Raw genomic sequence first — 19,597 nt, 5'->3', positions numbered from 1 at the left:
GTTGTTTCCTAGTGATCCGTGCCTCTTTTGAGGATGAACAGTAAGGATGTTTTGTTAATCTTGTAGTGCTCTATCCATCCATGTCTTTTTTTGCAATTATGGAGCACCCTAGCTTGAGTCAATCGAGCTCTACTTTTGTCATTTCGTGAATCTGGGCAGATTGTCTACTTGTTAGCGATTTTGCCGATGATGTTGTAGTTGATCCGTGCATACTATGGTATTGTTCTTGCCATGTCTAGCTTGTATTTTATGTATTCTTGATGGGTGTATGCTTAGATTGTCATGACTTGCTCTGTAGTGAGTGCATCGAGCTCGTAAACATGCCTACTTAATATCTGTTTCAGCATGCTCCAGTTTTTCTCTAAGTCTGAGACCTGATTATGTTTTTGCCATGTTCACATGCTTGCAATTGTATTTTCTGATCCCTTTTGGCTCAAGGTCACTAAGGGACTTTTGTTAAGCTCTTTGAGTAGATCCATGCCATGCTTTACTTTGCCATGTTCAGGTCCTGTAGCATGTAGTTTTGTTGCTCCAAAGAGTGCTATCTGATCTGAAATTCCAGACAAGTGTTAATTTCACTAAGTCTGAGATCTGTTTACCATATGCATTTTTGCCATGCTTGTTTGAACCTGTTAATGGATGAATTGGCCGTAGCTCAGTGCTAGACTTTTGTTAAGCATCATGAATGCATCCCTGCCATGTATTTGGTGGTCATGTTTGGGTGTTGTAGCATGTTCATCTTGTTGCATTTAGATGACTACTTGCTGTAAATCGCAGAACGTGGTCATATTTGAATCACTTGCCATTTCCAAACCGTAACTCCGATTCCGGCGTTCTTTATATCGTTTTCAAGCGATTTCATCTCATCTTTCCAGTGGCACACTTGGATTTCCAAGTTGAGGCCAGGTTCATGCATTCCTTGTCACATCTTGCATATGTATCCCGCATCGCATCCCGCATAGCATACCATCCTTGCATCATATTGTTTGAGCTTTACGCGTGGTTGATTGTGTTCCGTTTGCTTGTTTGTCTTGTTTGGGTAGAGCCGGGAGACGAGTTCGCTAACGAGGAGCCCGTTGAGTTTGCTTTCGAGGATCCAGTCAACTCTGACAACTTTGGAGGCAAGATGATCATACCCTCGAAATCACTACTATCTTTGCTTTGCTAGATGCTCGCTCTTTTGCTATGCCATGCTACGATGCCTACCACTTGCTTTCAAGCCTCCCAAATTGCCATGTCAAACCTCTAACCCACCATGTCCTAGCAAACCGTTGATTGGCTATGTTACCGCTTTGCTCAGCCCCTCTTATAGCGTTGCTAGTTGCAGGTGAAGATTGGAGACCGTTCCTTGTTGGAACATTATTTACTTGTTGGGATATCACTATATTGCCATGTTATCTTAATGCATCTATATACTTGGTAAAGGGTGGAAGGCTCGGCCTCTCGCCTAGTGTTTTGTTCCACCCTTGCCGCCTTAGTTTCCGTCATATCGGTGTTATGTTCCCGGATTTTGCGTTCCTTACGCGGTTGGGTTATAATGGGAACCCCTTGACAGTCCGCCTTGAATAAAACTTCTCCAGCAATGCCCAACCTTGGTTTTACCATTTGCCACCTAGCCTTTTCCCTTGGGTTTCGCGGACTCAAGGGTCATCTTATTTTAAACCCCCGGGCCAGTGCTCCTCTGAGTGTTGGTCCAACCTAGAGCACCGTGCGAGGCCGTCCCTTGGCAACTTGGGTTACGTTGGCTCCCGTACGCTTAGCTTATCCGGTGTGCCCTAAGAACGAGATATGTGCAGCTCCTATCGGGATTTGTCGGCACAGCGGGTGGTGTTGCAGGACTTGTTTTACCATTGTCGGAGTTGTCTTGAAGAACCGGGATACCGAGTCTGATCGGAACGTCTCGGGAGGAGGTATATTCCTTCGTTGACCGTGAGAGCTTGTCATGGGCTAAGTTGGGACTCCCCTGCAGGGATTTAAACTTTCGAAAGCCGTGCCCGCGGTTATGGGCAGATGGGAATTTGTTAATGTCCGGTTGTAGATAACTTGAACCTTAACTTAATTAAAATGAATCAACAGTGTGAGTTACCGTGATGGTCTCTTCTCGGCGGAGTCCGGGAAGTGAACACGGTGTTGGAGTAATGCTTGTGCAGGTTGTCCTCTAGTTTCTCGCTCGCGCTTTGCCTCCTCTTCTCGCTCTCTTTTGCGAACAGGATAGCCATCATATATGCTAGCCGCTTGCTGCAGCTCCACATATTTACCTTGCCTTACCTATAAGCTTAAATAGTCTTGATCGCTAGGGTGCGAGATTGCTGAGTCCCTGTGGCTCATAGATTACTTCCAAACCAGATGCAGGGCCTGATGATTCCGCTCCAGGTGACGCGCTTGAGCTCAAGTGGGAGTTCGGCGAGGACTCTCAACGATACTACGTGTCTTTCCCTGATGATCAGTAGTGGTGCCCAGTTGGGGGTGATCGGGACCGTGTCGCATGTTGGGTTATCTTTTATTTTGGCGCCGTAGTCGGGCCATGAGTGTTTGGATGTTGTAATGCTATTTATGTACTTGATTGACGTGGCGAGTGTAAGCCAACTATGTATCTTCCCTTTTTATTATCTATATTACATGGGATGTTGCGATGATTGCCTAACTTGCGACATTGCTTTCAATGCGGTTATGCCTCTAAGTCGTGCCTCGACACGTGGGAGATATAGCCGCATCGAGGGCGTTACAAGTTGGTAATCAGAGCCTTCCCCGACCTTAGGAGCCCCCACTGATTGATCGTTTTTAGCAGCCGAGTTGTGTCTAGAAAAATGTTTTGAGTCATTTAAGAATTATATATCGGAGAGTTTAGGAATTCTTTTTACTTCCCAGTCTCCTCTTCGCTCTGGTAAGGCATCCTGACGTAGAGTTTTGACTCTTCTCTTCTCAAATTTCACAAAAAAAAAATTAGGATCACGCGGGTATCTTGGAATCGTTCCGATGGTTTTATGACGAGAACATTGTCTTGGTGCCTCCTGTCAGGGGTTTTGTGGAAGTGTCCCGGGGAGTTGAGCTCTGAGGTGTTGTCGTCATAATTTTATCGTTGCAGTTCTGGTATACCTGAGTTTAGTACGCCGACATCGAAAATCTCTTTTATGCAGTTCGTTGGTGAGATAACCTCGACGCCACCCAGGACTGGGGAGGGAGTTCGGGAGTATCGTCATAACTTGCATAACGGATGCTTTTCGAAGGTTGAGGTAGATGGTTTCCGAAGTTTTTCTCGATTATGTGTTGAAGGATGGATACAGCTGGATGTAGGAATTGCTAGATTTGGGTGAGATATTATGCTTCCCCTGTATCCCCAACACTTAATTGCATAACCGGAAAGGTTCGGGAGTTTCATAGGTGGGAATTCTTGTAGCTCTAGTTCTTCTTCCACGGATATTTGGTTTGAGATTGGGATTTCTTACCGAGTATTCATTCTTGATCCGTATCTTGTTGATTTGTTTCTCTACCTAAATTCTAAGTGGCTTCTCAATTTATGGATATGTGACCATTTCAAGAGGAATGCATTCGTTCATTTTGTTCAGATGTGAAGACTTTATGTTGCAATTTTCATTCCGTTGGATTCAGCTTCAATATTTGTCTATCAATGTGCTAACGGTGGTCAACCTCTTCAGGATGGCTCCCGCTAAGAGCACCAATCAGAATCAGAATCAAGATCCGCCACCACCTCCCCCTCCTCCGGAGGCATGGCAAGTTGTGATGGCCGCAACCAATGCAAACACACAATTGACCATGCAAATTCTTCAAGAGCGCAATCAAGGCAACCAAGGGAACCAAGGAAACAATCAGAATCACTTTGCTACACTCAACCAGTTCCTTGCTAACGGGCCAAAAACTTTCAGCAATTGTGTTGAGACAACTGATGCTGACGATTGGCTCGTGGATCTGTGCAAGCATTTCGAGTGCAGTAACGTCAGGCCTGAGGACTTCGTCAAGTTCGCTTCCTTCCAACTCAAAGATCAAGCTGCAGAATGGTTCCAGCAGTACAAGGATTCCAGAGGTGGACGTGCTATGACCTGGGATGAATTCCGTCAAGACTTCAAAGCTCATCATATTCCTCAGAGCGTGGTTGAAAGCAAGCGTGAGGAATTCCGCAAGCTGAAGCAAGGCTCTTTGTCTGTCTATGACTACAACAAGTTGTTCCAGAAGCTCGCCCGCTTTGCCAAGCAGGACATTCCTGATGAGAAGAGCATGATATACCAGTTCAGGGGTGGTCTCAGAGAAGAAATCCAGCTAGCTCTTGTTCTCTTCGAGCCCTTGAGATACGATGAGTTCTACAACATGGCACTGAAGCAAGAGGCCGCTCAACTGAGGTGTGATGCTTCCAAGAAGCGAGTCAGAGACACTACGCCTTCTTCCTCTACTCAAGTGGCCAAGCAGCAGAAGTATTGTCTTCCTCCTCCTCCGTTCCGTCAGCCGTATCAGAAGAGCAAAGGTGGCAGTGGACCTTCCCACCCACCCAACCCTGGCTTTCAGAACAAGACTTCGTCTCAAGCTCAAGATCAAGTGCTCCGTATCACCGTCCGCTTTCAGAGGTCACGTGTAACAAGTGCCAACAGAAGGGTCACTATGCCAACAAGTGTTTCAACCAGAGGCGTCTTCCTCCTCCTCCTCCTGTGAGATCGGCAAGTACAGTTGTGGTCAAGCATAACCCCAAGCACGCCAAGGTCAACTTGCTGAATGCAGCTCAGGTAGAGGACTCATCAGATGTCATCATGGGTAACTTTCCAGTTAACTCTTTTCCCGCAAAAGTTCTTTTTGACACTGGTGCATCACATTGTTTCATGTCAAGATCATTTGTTTCCAAGCATGACTTCGTTTCGCAAATGTTGGGTAAACCTATGAGAGTGGTTTCTCCGGCTAAGTGTATGAGGGCTACTTCAATAGTCTCGGATGTTTCTATCATGATGGGTGATTTCAAGTTTCTGGCTTCCCCAATGGTTCTTGGTAACTCGGATATTGATCTTATTCTCGGGATGGATTGGCTTTCTAAGCACAAGGCTCAGCTTGATTGTGCAGCCAGGCATATTCAATTGGCTCATTCGTCTGAGGATGTAATTGTCTTTGCCGCGAATGACAATACCATCCGTCTATTTTCTTCCTAATACTTTAGCACATAACTATACTAAACCGTGGGGGACGAATCGGAGATACAGTAGAAGAATGAACAAATAGATTTTATTTATATTATCCACACCCTACATGTACAACACTGAGAAGCTCCTCGTGAAACAAGCTTACAACAGGGAGCATTAAACAATCATACTCTCTTCTTGTTAGCCGGTGCTGAGAACACTTGTGCAACAATTAGTATATCAATGTCCTCGTAGATAGGTTGATGAAGACTGCCAGCAATGAAAATATCATCCAGTACATAGGCCTGAAAATTTCACCATTGGCACTCATGGGAATTAGTTAGTACTAAAAAGAATGGTATAGCTCTCACAAGAAATTACATACAACTCCATTGTTGGTTCTTCAATGTCAAAATTTCAGCATATATGTGAACATTAAAAAGACTTCACATACCTAAATAAATTATGAAAAACACTCATGCTGCAGTGTGGCTCCCATGTCCTCGTCAGTTTTGATGCACCTACCACGTACTTGCAGCTTGGGGCGTGACCCCTACATCCTTGGTGGCGGCCACAGCGCCCACATCCACCTACATCCTCAAATTTCCATTATACCATAATGTCTAGCTTAGGGATTTTGTTCTGTATCTTCTTATTTGGCACTACACCAACATTTAGCATGACGTCAACGACCACATAACGCCTTCATCACTGGTTAGTGATCTGATCATGTCTCTTACTACCTGAAAGCACAAATATTAAATTCTATTGTTAAAGATATATTCTTAACATGTCAATAAGAGGGAAAAGCAATATGGCAATTCAATGTCTCATCGACCCTGCAGTTGGCAACATCCCAAGTGATGATCAATTTTAAACATAATATTTAACTACAAGAACGACTACAATACAATTCATCATTTCTTTGTTCTGGGCATTTTTGCCCTTGAATACGTGATAATACAAGGACAAACTTAAAGTATGCTGATACGATGTAGTGCCATCAAGCATGGATAATTATGCAAGGACAAGCTCATGTTCTAGGAACTTTTTACCCTAAACGATGCATGAAACGACCAATAATAAACATATTAGAAAAATTATGCATCTCTCTTTGTCCATAATAAGTTCTGTTGCTTCTTCCAAGTCAGTTTATTATTTAACCATATCGTTCGACCACCACTCTGTCCATGTAGGGCGAGCGCTAGCATTAGTAGCATTTATCTAAACTCTGATTACCAACACGTACAATGATTAACACGCTTGTTGGTGCAAATAGAACTCACTTGTGGTGAGAAACTGAATAAGTGTTGTCGAAGGGTTGAGGGAGCTCAAAGGGGTTGGTATCACTGAACAAGTTGTTCGTCAATACAGCCCCAAGAAAACTTTAGAAAGGATGTTTCTGCCCACCCACATAAATAAAGAGATAAATCTGTGATCGTGCGTCAAGCCTGATAAGCCACATAAATAAAGAGATAAATATGTGATCGTGCATAAAGTAATTAAAAAACCCGGTGTTGTTCTCTTATGTCCACGGTCCGCCCGCTCCCCACCCCTTTTCTACCTCACGCCCCGTCCATCCGCTCCCAGCTTACTCCCTAGCTTCATGTTGCTCATGCTCGCCCATGTGTGCGTTGTCAGCCAGCTGGTGGCCCCAACTCGTTCGGCTCCGTCCGCTTGGTGCCAGATGATTAGCACATGGATGCATCCGCCGGCCATACCACCTGCACATCAATGAACAGTGGATTAGTACGTCGACAGGGATAGAAAAATATAAAACTCACACAAACGGAATTTATAGAAATCAGCAAACACTAATCTGAATACCTTCTAAATCTCACGTAGTGCAGGGGGTGCTCTGAAAGTCTAAATATCATTTTTTTTACAGAAACAATGTTCCTTTCTCACTCTACTGGGTGCCCTTAGACAGGGCCACCTCATTGTCAACCACTCCCGCATCCCTCACCCTGTCAAACCGGGTTGCGGCTTACTCGGAATTCACGAATGCCCATGTGGCGTCATCGAAAGAGCTAAGCAAATTATCGCCAACCGCGTCGCCTTCCAGCAGATGGTCATTACGAAGGATCGATGCCGCTGCCCCTATTCCACTTTTAATATGATGCATCCAGATTCTTTTTATAATAATTTCTCACATGTTTCAATTGAATAATTTGATTATCCGAACCAATTAATGAACCAGAGATGGTATCAGTGGTGCTGTTTTTTCTTTAGGCAGCTTGCAGAATGAATGATGAAGTTTTTTGGGCCTGCATCGCAAATGGGTTTGGTCAGATGCTCGACTGGTTTTACGACCAACTATAGAAGTGTATTCATCATTTCCATTGGCATGACCGTAATTTGTGAATCAGAAAAGATAGAAAAGCAAACTTTAATGTTAAATATAAAACGAAAGAAAAAAAGAATCCTAGTAATTAGATTTGTAAAAAGAAATGCATTTGAGATGTTTCAGCGATACAATAAGCACATCAGTAAGACATTATAATCATGGTATAAACTTGCTTCCTTTTTTATGATAGATACATGCATACTGGAAAATTTGCAACAACAATAGATAACAAGATTATTTTTAGCTCACCTTCTGATTCCATTGTCGCTTTATCATCAGTTATCAAAAGTGAAATTAGCCTATGAAGATAACCATGTATACTGAACACACGAGAAAAACACAAGTTTAATCCATCGGCTTTAGAGATCCTTGATAGATGCCATCAGGTTGAGAAATTTGATGTTATGAATAAGGCATGAAGAGAATTGTCTGTTGGTCAACATTTGCAGGAGTAAGCTGGATCAAGGATGAGTTTTCGCCATCGGTAAACAGGGACCTGTTCATGTACAAGCTGTAGGAATAAACTTTAGCATTAATTACTGAATAGCATACAAAATTGTCTAATGTACTACAAACTATAGAGAAAAATCACATCCCTGGTGTTGAAACACCAGTGGCACAAGGCACTTTGTCCAATTTGTGCTTCCAAGGGTAGTCTCCGAACTCTGACACGGTGGCACCATCACCAACTTACACTTGCTTGTCAGCGCAGCTGTGATGGCCCTTGCTGGGGGTCATACCTCCGAGTCGTGCCCCTCTTTCCAAAATTTGTCCAAGGTGCCTGAAAAAAACTTAATTAACCTCCAATGAAAATAATAATACACCATGTCAGCATGGATAGCTATATGACTGTATTAAAAATTACTCTAATGTGACACAATGGTTTGAGTTGCTAGATATTGTGGGTCATCTAGTTAAATTCAGGTCTTACTTCCTACTTGCTGCACGAACTTCCTCAGTGGTAAGCATCGCAGTCGTCAGCATACAGGTTCACCACCTGAACTTACGCGCACAAGACATGACCTGATGCCCGATGTAGCCACATGCATAGCAGAACCACGGCAAGCGCTCGTACTGAAGTTTAAGCCCCACCCTTGTTCTCTTTTCCTTGATCCTTGCTATCATCGCAACTGAAATTTCCAGCGCCCGCTATATAGAGGAAAAGCAACCCGTACACAAACAAAGTTTCCTAACTACTCTCCCATCACGTAGTTCAATTTGGAGGATTGTTCTCATGTCCTTGCATAGAGCATATACCATTACATCTGTTCTCCAATTCATCGAGACATCAAGAATGTGTACCCATATCCACAGCCAAAGTGCACAAAGTAGTTATTGCCTCCCAAAAACGTGAACGTTAGATCCTCTTTGTACTTAGCCTCCAAGCATCTTCTAGCTCATCAAACAGAAAACATATTTGCAGCGAAAAGTGATTCAATATATGAGCAATTAGGACAAGATTAGTGCTTTGGGAATTGAGAGAGTTGTCCTCCATACTCATCCTTATGATAACATGCTTTTGGAATTAGGCAAGCTCGGGATTCTGTGGAGATGTTCGATAACATGCTTCTAGAAAGCGTCATGTTACACCACGCCCATCCTAGACACCACAGTATGATGTGAGGTTGACTCGTGCACCACATTTTCCACCTGGTCTGGCCGCCCTGCCAACCCAAGATCGTTCCAAGCCAATATTTCGCTCGGTGTTCTGAAGATCTGCAGAAGAGGTTGTAAAAATCATCAGGTGTGTAACCTGCATACAGAAGAAAGATTGATACGTGCATGTAAAACTGAGAAACAGCTCAAACACAAAAGAAAAAGGGCAAGCTTAATTATGCTATCCTGCTGAGCCACGGCCGGCACTACCCCTCGTCGTTTCAGGTGGAACAGGAGAGCACGAGCAGAGGATACTGATTCAGGGGATGAGAGGGGTGGGGTGGGGATCACGAGAGCTTATCCATGTCTTGGGGCGGCCATCCATGCCGAGCGGCAGCAGCGAGGTGCCACCATGGTGGTGACGGGTGATGCATCCAAGGCGCTGGTGGCGCCGGCGTTCTCGTGATCCATGATGGCCGCGTCTGCCCGGATGGTCGTGTCCGCCGAGGTCGGACGGACAGGGCCGCACGGGCCTTTGTACAGGGGGAGGGTAGAGGGTTGGCGGATGGGGAAGGGAAGTACCAGGGATGTGGTGCCGACTCGTTGGTCTCAGATCACCGCCGGTCGCCGGTATCCGAGGCGTCGCGACGTATCCGAGGCGCGGCGGTGGATCAGTTGTCAGATCGGAGCACGAGGAGCGGGAGGCAGCGGATCACCATTGAAGGCCGAGGAGTGGGACGGGTAGAGATGAAGGCCGGAGGGAGGGAAGAAAAAGGGGTGGGGGTGCGGCCGTGCGTGGAGGAAGATGTGTGGCAGCCATGGGTCATGGAGTTCGGTGGCGGCGGCGTCTTCCGGAGTTCGGCGGCAGGGACTGAAACCGCCCTGCCCTGGAGAGGCGGCGACGGCATCTCCCAGAGTTCGGCGGTTGCGGGATTCAAACCGCGCTGCCTTGCAGAGGCGGCGGCGGCGGCTCCCCCTCGACGGCGGCAATGATAGATGGGATCGATGGGATCGAGAGGACGGCGGCGGCGACGGGAGGACTGCGGGCGGGGTGGTTTTCTTGGGGGTGCGTGTGTGGGGTGGGTGAGATGGGGTGGGGAGGTGTTGAAAAAAACCAGCGAAAAAAAAAGGACAAAAAAACCCGGACGAAAGTGGTGGGACGAAAATTAAACTCGGAACGCGACCTACCAACTGAGACATTAGGAGTAAAGATAAGGCAACCTTGGAAGGAAAGGACTAAAGAGTGGACTAATGCCCAATCAAGCAAGTGTTCTGAGATGAGCACACCAATGAGATGAATAGTACTGATAATTTTCGTCAAGTTTTCTGAGATGAGTAGTACTGATTATTTCGGGTAAGTTTAAGCAATTGGTCTATAGTAATTCAACTAATTGTGTACTAATTCTATAAAATATAATTCTCTATACAATATATTAATTTTATAATTCTATAAAGCATTAGGCATTGACACATGTACTAATTGTGAAAGTATGAAAGCACATGGCCGGTACTAATTCTGTACTAATTCAACTCATTTGTCAAAAATCATCAAATATAAATATAATAAATCTGTAGTTATACATCAGTCATAAAAATAAAGCATCTGGTCTGTTATCCTTATAAGTAATTGCCAGCCATGCCCAGCAACGATCTCACATTCTGCATCACTGCAATAAATTCAGCATCACAGAGGATTCATTGAACAATTTGGATCATCAATAGACAAAAAATATATAAATACACAACAAAGGTACAAAAAGTAAAACACAACAATGGATACTGATTGCATAGTCTAAAATTAGGTAAAAAGGTAGTGGAAGCATGAAAGTAATGATCTGCAGTGGAGCTTACCAAATATAGATCCTATGTACTGCCAACAAGTGGGAGCACACCAAAAGCTGCAATTAGAAACATATAATGTTAATCCAAAGTAGTTATCATATGTACGGTGGGTTCTGGCCTATTGAAGGAGCATGTGCCCGTGCTACCTGCGCATAATTAACACTACCCATGGTTGCAGCCTTCTTTGCTGCTGGGCGACACCGCGCTTCTCGAGGAATTCCTCTTTCTTCTCATCAAACATTCTGGCATACTAGGATTGACTACTTCTCTTTTTAGGTTTCTGAGTATGACTACCTTTTGCATTTCCATTTACAAATGAGTTTGTTAGGTCCTCCAACGGGACGATCCCCTGACCCATCTTCATTTTGAAAGCATAAATGTTAAACAACTTATAACGGATGAAAAAATAGAGGCAAAGGAGTCTCAACCCTGATCCGACATTGGAACCATGATCTAAATATATGACAGTAAAGAACTGCAATTTCCATCTCTCTCCCACACACAACATGCCATGTACACTCGACATGCCATGGGTACAACATGAATAACTCCAAAAAAATAGTCAGAATTTGAAAACAATTAATTGAAAGTAGAGCACAAATAGTATTAGAACAGAAGCAATGCAAGAACCAAAAATTGCCGAGGGTTAAATACAAATGGATAATACAATAATGAAATATTATTTTTAAGTATAGCACTTTCACAACAACTGGAAATTACATGGGCTTAAAATAGACTATGATCACAACCAGACAAACAAACAGAAACAACGGGACAATTTTTCTTTCTTACGTTATCTCTGCAACCGAATTTGTATTCTGCTCTTTCCAAGTGCTAAACAAAAGCTACAGAACGACTCACATTACTGCAATAATGACTTTATCCATAATTGAAAGCCATATTTAAACTGACCAAAATTGATCTTCAATGGTCATATTTAAACTGACCAGAATTGTAAAAGGAGGTAAATAATTGCATATTTAAACTGATAGTTGAAGCCAGGAAGCATCGGTAAATTACCCGGGGTCAGAAGGGGGGAGCAAGGTGACCATCGTGGTTGTGGGCGACGGCTTGACTTGGTCCAACTGGAGGCAATCTGGGATCTGAAGAGACTAAGAGCATCTCCAATAGGCGCCGGACGCGCGGCGCGCAAAAAACAGATTTGCCGCGCGCGCATCGCCTGGTTTGGCGCGGCGCGCGGCGCCCGCTCCAGCAGCCGCGCTGAAATGCAGCGCGCGCGCGCCGCTCCAGCAGCGCGTGCGACTCGCCGGTGCATTGCATATGGTATTTTCAACACAAAATGATGAACATTTTCAACACAAAATTTCACACAAACAAGTTGATGAAAAAAAGTTCATGCCCATAAGTTCATTCAACCAAGTTTAAAATGCAAATCAAGTTTAATACACAAATGAAAGACACATCATTCCTCGTCCTCGTCTTCGTCCTCGTCCTCATCTTCGGAAGACTATTCTTCCGCCTCCGAAGATGAATCTTCCTCCCTCTCTTGATCGCGCACCGCATCACGTGAAGCTCCGACGGTGTTGGCAAGATCTTCAACGACATCTTCATGGGAATGTGTGCGAGGAGGCACATCGAAAGACATTCCGCCCATGGCGGCCGGAGGTGCACCCATGCCTCCCATGAGAGAAGCAAAACTCATGCCTCCCATGGTGGCCATAGTGTCGGGGGGAGCTCCAAAGCCACCCATGCCACCCATGGCGCCGAGGCCACCGCCACCCATTGCATGAACCATGGCTCTTTTTTGGATCAAGACTTCTTCACGGGCTAGATTGACATACTCCATTTGCGCCACATTGAGGTTAGATGTGTCCAAGAAGAACAAGTGCTTCTCCCATTCCAACAATTTAGTACGCTCCTCATTGCTCACCTTCCTCTCCTCCAAAGCCAGCTTTCTCTCCTCGGCCGCCACCCTCCTCTCCTCGGCCGCCAACCTCCTCTCCTCGGCCGCGGCATCTTGGTTCCTTGTCATTTTCCTCACCTCATTGGCTTCTTTTCTTGCCTTCACAATTGCTTCCATAGCATTTTTGAGCTCATCATCTCCTTTCCTCTTCTTCTTTTTGGTTTTGTCTTTCTTGCACCCATCCGGTCGCTTTGGCTTCGAGTATGAAACCGAGTTGGGTGTGGGGCTTCTCTTGCCGTCATCACTTGATGCATCATCCTCATCATCATCATCATCATCATCATCATCCAACTTAATTGTTCGCTTTCGTTTGTTGCTCAAATGCAAATAATCCAAATCTTCACGCTTCTTCCATTTCTCATCATCCTTCAACACTTCATAGCAATGAGGCAAAGCAAATACCCTTCCTTTCTTGATCTTCCCCTTCTTGGTTTTCCTCTCCTCTTCTTTGAACAAGTTTTGCACAATGTTGAACTACATGAAAACAAAGCAAGTTAGCACCAACAACAAGTAGATGAACATGTATGATGAACATGTATGAAATGCCACTTACTCTATCGTCCTCATTTGTGACACTTGGATTCAACTTGTCAACCGCCTTTTGACAGGCCGCCCACCTTTGACAATCCGAGTTGATTGTCGGCCACCGGGACCTAAGTGATCGGCCGGAGCAGTCAATTCCACTCACGTTGCGAACATCAAAGTGTTCCTTCATCTGAAGCCAATAAGCATCTCTACTTTGATCACCTCCAACGGATGGATCCCTCGACACTTGCAACCAAGTATTGCATAGTAAGATGTCATCGGCGTTGCTGTAATTGCCCGCTCTTCCTTTCGGTGCGTCGACAATGCCCTCATCCTCCTCGTCCACCTCAAACTCATGGTTTTCGAAATGCATGTCATTGATTTGAGACCAATGCGAATTGTTGGAGCCAACACCCATCATGGACATGTATGCATCATCATTGAGACTACAATTTTTTTTGCACAATGCAAATAAGCTATATATATGTGAATGCATTCAAAAAATAACAAAAAAATGAAAAGTTAGAATTTTTTTACCTTGGAGGCATTTCGTCGAACATGTTGTGCGCGCCGGCCGCCGGCTCAACGAGTGAGCACACCGGCGCTTCGGCAACTGCCGCGCCCGTCGCACGCCCCGCAAGCTTCTTCCTCCTCGCCTTGGAGGTGCCGGAGCCGTCCGCCGCCTTGTTTTTCTTCCCCGATGTCTTGCCCTTCTTTGGCGGCGGCGCATTGGGGAGCTTTGAGGAGGAGGGGGCGGCGGCTCGGGCCGGCGCCGGCGCGACGCCACCCGCCGCCGAGGTCATCCGCGGCGGCATGAAGAGGCCGCGCGCGAGGCCGATGGTCGGAGGAGCTCCGGCGGAGGTGAGGCCAACGCCACCCGGGCTAGGCTTTGCGCCGCCGTCGCGGCGGCGGCGGCGGGAGCGGGGGCGGGGGGGGGGGGTCGCGGCTATAGGACGGGGTGAGCGGGGTGCCGGCGCGTGCGTCCATGGGTGCGGGTCGCCGGCGCCGGCGCGCGCGGGGCTTTGGAGCAGGAGAAGACAGAGCGAGCGAGTGTGCCGCGCGCGGAAGCGGGCGCCGCAAATACACCGCGCGGGGTACCGCTTCCTGCCGCGCGCCCAACTGCTTATACCGCGCGCGCGGTTATTGCGCGCCTGCTGGAGCCATCCGCCGGGTTGCGCGCGCTAAAGTGGGTTTATTTACGGTGCGGCGCCTGTTTAGCGCGCCTGTTGGAGATGCTCTAAACATTTAGCATTTGAGAACATGCAACCTGAGAATATCGCAGGCACTCGCACATGCCAACTTGAGTTCATTCTGAATTTCTGTTACACACAAATCACCATGGCACGACCGAAGATAACAATGATATGTCGTAACAGGGCTGGGTCGAACGAAAACGAAGTATACAGATAAGGGAAAAAATTGGCACCATCAGATCGCTAACTGTCACCGATTTTGCTAAATCCCGAAACATTCAGATCGCTAACTGTCACCGAAGAAAATATACAACACGAAAAAATTGGCACCATCAGATCAGAACCCACGTAAACAGACCTGAAAAATGCATCACAAGTTGTATGCTCGCCCTGTTGTGCTTCTCTCCCGATGGACCAGACCCGTTGTTCTGGCGGATGATGTAAAACATCACGCATGAGCATGAAAATACGCTGAGCATCAGAGAAGCGCCAATAACGACGATGATGTCGTCGATCCTCCCACTCCCGTCGGGATCTCCAGGCGCGTCAGCTGATAACGATAATGCGCCGCACGAGGCTCCGAGGCGTCTGATCGCGGGCGAGGCTCGTGTCCCTGGTCCTCAAAATCTCGACATTGTGCAGGCGCTTGGATTGACATTGACAAGTGTCCTCCGCCCTGACGTCCCTTGCCCAATCGAAAGCCGAGGAGCCATGGGCATAGACGAGAGGAACCCGTCGTGGACGATGTTGCTCTAGCGAGCTTTGGCGCCGACCATGGCGGCCGTTTCCTCCGGATGAAGTTCTTGGGGTGGGGCTGCATCCTCCCTCGAGCAGGTGAAGTTTGGTCGCCTACGGCCGGTGCGCGCCGACCAAAGTTGATGCCCACGTGCCGAAGAAGTGCTTCAGGATATTGCTACCCGCGTCCGACAACAAGCGGCGATAGGAGTCGGGCGGCAAGGCGAGCGCCATGAGTGATCAACAACGTGGCACTGACAAATTAGATGAATTAAGAAATGTAAACACGAACTGGATGCATCGGATTGTTGGTCTTACCGGAGGAAGCCCGTTTCTGCTCATCGTCTCCCATCCCGATGGCTTGATCGCCATCCGGCATCGCACGAAGAGACGTCGTCGTGCATGACCGTCGCTGGCCCTGGCGTCCTTGACGATGATGCCGCAGCAGTGAATTTAGTCGTGTTGGCCTGCTTGCTGCCCCTTGACCGTGCATGGTGGCGTCGAAGATTCGGCGGCGTGATGGTGCCAGTTTCCAGAGGCGGGCCTGGCGGCGGCCATGAAAGCTAGCGGAAGAGAGGGGTGGTGGCGCAGGAAGGGGCTGGTGGGGGATGAAACTACCTAGTGGTTTGGGAGAGGAACGGGAGATCATGGGCAGGCATGACGGTGCGAGGGGATCGGGTGTTCTGCCTAGACGAGGCCTTTTTTAGGAACGACAAACATGGTTATAACCAATGACAGTGGTGGGTAATTAGAGTGTTAAACACGTTTGATGTTAAGAGACGATTTGGACTATCAGATTAGCATGGTTCAATGGTTGAGATGATTTGGTTCTCCGCCCTTTCGTGCTTTTGTAGGGGTAGTAGATAGATAGTAGATTAGAACCAAGTGGTGGGAAGCGAGGTAACGCACACCCCTCGTTTGCCCCGGCGCGAGTTTGGGCCAGCCATTGTGGGGCCGGGGTGTCCCTTTTTTTTCTTTTTTTTTCTTTGAAAAATCTTAATGATTTCAAAAAAATTGAATTCAAAAAATGTTCTTGAATTCGAAAACAATGTTCTCACATTTGAAAAATGCTTGCAGACTCAAAAAGTGTTTGTAATTTTGAAAAACTATTTGTGAATTTGAATTGTTTGTGAATTCAAAAAATGTACATGAGATTGAAAAATCACCGTGAATACATAAATTGTTCGAGTGTTACAGAAAAAATTCATGAATTCAAAAAAATGTTTGTGATTTTGAAACAATGTTCATGATATCAAAAAATGTTCGTGACTTGTAAAAATGTTCATGAATTTGAAACATATTCATGATTTCAAAAATTCTTCATGAATTCGAAAAAATGTTCACGAATTTGTAAAAAGTGCTCACGGTTTCAAATTTTTAATTGTATGAACACTTTTTGAATTTTCTAAATATTTCATGAAATTCATGAACAATTTCAAATATGACGAACATTTTTTTGTTTTGATGAACATTTTTGTATTTTCTGAATTTTTTTAATTCTATGAAAAAACTGAAAAAGTTCATGATTTTCAAAAAAAGAAAAGAAAATAAAAACAAAGAAGAAGAAAAAATAAAAGGAAAAAAACATGAAAAACAAAACAAAACAAGAAAGAAAAAACTGAATGAAAAACAAAAAAATCGGTCTGGAAACCGAAAATGTGATTTGCGCTACCTGGGCCTGCCCAAAACACGTAGCGAGCCGGCCGTATGCATTTGGTCGACAATTATCGACGTACACAGGGAGTAGGGTTCTCCGTTAGAACCCCTTTATTAACACTGCTCAAAATTCCCTTAAAACACTATTCAAGGTACAGAGGGACTAAAACATCTCAATATTGTTACATTATACTCCCTCCTTCCCATAATATAAGAGCATTTTTTTATACTACATTAGTGTTGAAAACGCTCTTATATCATGGGATGGAGGGAGTAGTATACAATGTAAAGCCAAAGCAAAAAACACATAATAGATTCTTTTTGGCTTTCAAGCCGAAGTGCAAAAGCCATGAATAAGCTGAAAGATCCCCGCCCCCCCCCCCCCCCCCCCCCCCCAAAACGCCTCATTGATGCAGAGATAACCAAGCTTAGCACTGATTTTTTTTTGTGAGTGACCAAAAGTGGCATTTTTCAGTTTGATCGGCATACCATGCCATTTGGAATTATCAGTTTGGAAATCAGATCTCTAACAAGCACTCGTTCGAAGCTTCAACATATAACAATACGTGGAAAGGGTCATGGAACTTGCATTGTCTAGCCAAGATTAAAATTTCCCTCCGGAGGACACTGAAAGGGCCGATCCTTTGCCATGCTATCTTAATAAACATATAAAGGTTTCTCCCCAATGCCCAATATGGAAATTATCTGCCGATGACGTGAAGCATCTTCTCTTTGGATGTGTGTCGGCTACTCAAGTATGGAGGTTGTTGGGTCTTGGTGATGCTATTGATAGAGTTTGTGTTGTTGATCTGACTGGCAAGGTGATTCTGGAGTATCTATTGAATGTCTCTGGTCATGAGGCTCTGGTCTTAGGACAACGTGAAATTACTACTACAGCTTGGTACTTATGGCGGGAACAGAGAAAGTTTTGTACATGATGAGCCAATACAAACACCGAGTCAAATTCAACTTGCAATGTGAGCTTTGGATGCAAAATTCACATTAGCTAGCAACCCAAAATCTAAGATGAAGCATGGTGTTGGACCAAAGCTCAATTTGGATGCTAGCTTTGCTCCATACACACTCCAAGCTCCTGTTGGGGCTATTCTTTGTGATGATACGAAATTTTTTATTGCAACGGGGAATGATCACATTGATATTTGTCTTGATGCTCTGATTGTCGAAGCCAATGCAATGAGATTTGGGATGGACGTGGGTCATAGAATTGGATGCAATACAATAAAGCGATTACGACAATAATTGCAGGGGGTTCATCTCGGGCTTCCCGAGTGCCTTAGTTACGAAAGAGCACTGATGTACAACCGACATTTTATAGACGACATGCACACGACTTTTCCATCCAGCCATTTGTACTTTTGTTCCTAAAGCATCTGACGGTGCAAAGCAATTATCGGCTGGACGTCGTGTACAGAACATCGTGTGTACATCAATTCCGTTTACAAAAACTGTCCTGGAGAGGCCAATGTAGCCTCACATGAGTTAGCTGGTCTAGCTAGATCTTCTTCTACTAGCTAGTACTTGGATGGATGATGCCCCTGGGCAATAATTCCAGTCCCTGTGAACGATGTATTGCTACTTGTGAATGAATGAAACAAGATCTTAGGTGTCAAAAAAAGATTACATAACATCAAAGATCCGTCCATCCGTACGCTGAAAACATGGGGTAGTGTTTAGTGTTTTTCTCTATTTGACGCACAAACATTTCGTAAAAACTTTGGCAGAGGTACCCTGAGGCCCGAGCCACACTTCCCTGCGCAAGGCATGCCTCCTTTCGATCGATTGACAGCAGCAGCTGCATCGCCGCCGTCCTCCTTCCCCGCAATATTCGTTGGATTCAGAACACAGCTAGTGAACTCACATTTTGTTGGATTCGGAACATAATGAGCTGGTGCATACGAGCACGTCAGCGACCATTAATACTTTCTATCTCCATCAGAAAGCTGTAAGCTAGTACCAGAACCAGTAAACCACAAGTACACTGCCTGAATTCGTGTGTGCCATGCTTCCAATCATTCGTTTCGTCTCTGGTGGCGCACATGTCACAGATTTGGACCTTCCACCTGTTCTCCTCGTCGCGACGCTTCACCTATGCTCCCAACCGCGCCTATTCCTTGGTTACTACTTTCTGCTCTAATGTCACTTTTTGGAAACACCCTAAACACAAAAAACGCTCGAAAAGTCTCCTCAAAAACCGCTGAAAAGACGGTAGCTCAAGAAACATACGCCAAACTCCTGTAAAAGAATACGCAAGATTCGTGTGTGTGTCGTCTCCTTTGCCTCTTCTTCCTCCTCCTTTTTATAATTGTTTTTCTTCTTTTTTGCTAATATAATACACCGACACGTTCTTATTATTTTTCTTCTGCCTTGCTGATGCACCGACACTGCATTCCATCGGAGCACTTCCATTATTATTTTATCTGCCTGAGCAGCACTTCAATCATACGGAGCTGCTTTCTATAATTATAATATAATGCGTGTCATCTGTGGTATTAAGCCTCTAAGAAAGGAAAACAAAACCCTCGTTAGCTAGCTCCACCAGCCATTGTGAGCTGCATGAACCATTAGCTGGTACCAACTGGAAAGATGGTTCAGCTCCTCAGATCTGAACGAAGCACTACATGGCATCTATATTATCAAGACG

General features: G+C 45.4%; 1 long non-coding RNA gene across 9 annotated transcripts; it reads right to left on the bottom strand.

The window, feature by feature from the left end:
- Positions 1 to 5,198: 5,198 nt before the first annotated feature.
- LOC125514354 (uncharacterized) lies at positions 5,199 to 10,142 on the bottom strand. Of its 9 annotated transcripts, none has more exons than XR_007286351.2 (7): positions 9,643 to 10,142; positions 8,396 to 9,180; positions 7,714 to 8,245; positions 6,945 to 7,384; positions 6,404 to 6,841; positions 5,572 to 5,860; positions 5,199 to 5,422 (listed from the first exon to the last, which is right to left on the bottom strand). It is a non-coding gene; the product is annotated as an uncharacterized LOC125514354 (long non-coding RNA). The 9 variants fall into 9 exon arrangements; XR_007286354.2 differs by lacking the exon at positions 6,945 to 7,384 and having other exon boundaries at positions 6,404 to 6,519; positions 6,629 to 6,841; XR_007286352.2 differs by lacking the exon at positions 6,945 to 7,384 and having other exon boundaries at positions 6,404 to 6,568; positions 6,682 to 6,841.
- Between the last annotated feature and the right edge of the window lie 9,455 nt (positions 10,143 to 19,597).

The sequence above is a fragment of the Triticum urartu genome, chromosome 6A (genome assembly GCF_056163025.1).
Source record: "Triticum urartu cultivar PI428250 chromosome 6A, HENAU_Tu73, whole genome shotgun sequence".
Lineage (NCBI taxonomy): Eukaryota > Viridiplantae > Streptophyta > Magnoliopsida > Poales > Poaceae > Triticum > Triticum urartu.
The sequence above is the reverse complement of the archived record's forward strand: the minus strand, read 5'-3'. Positions and strand labels throughout refer to the sequence as shown.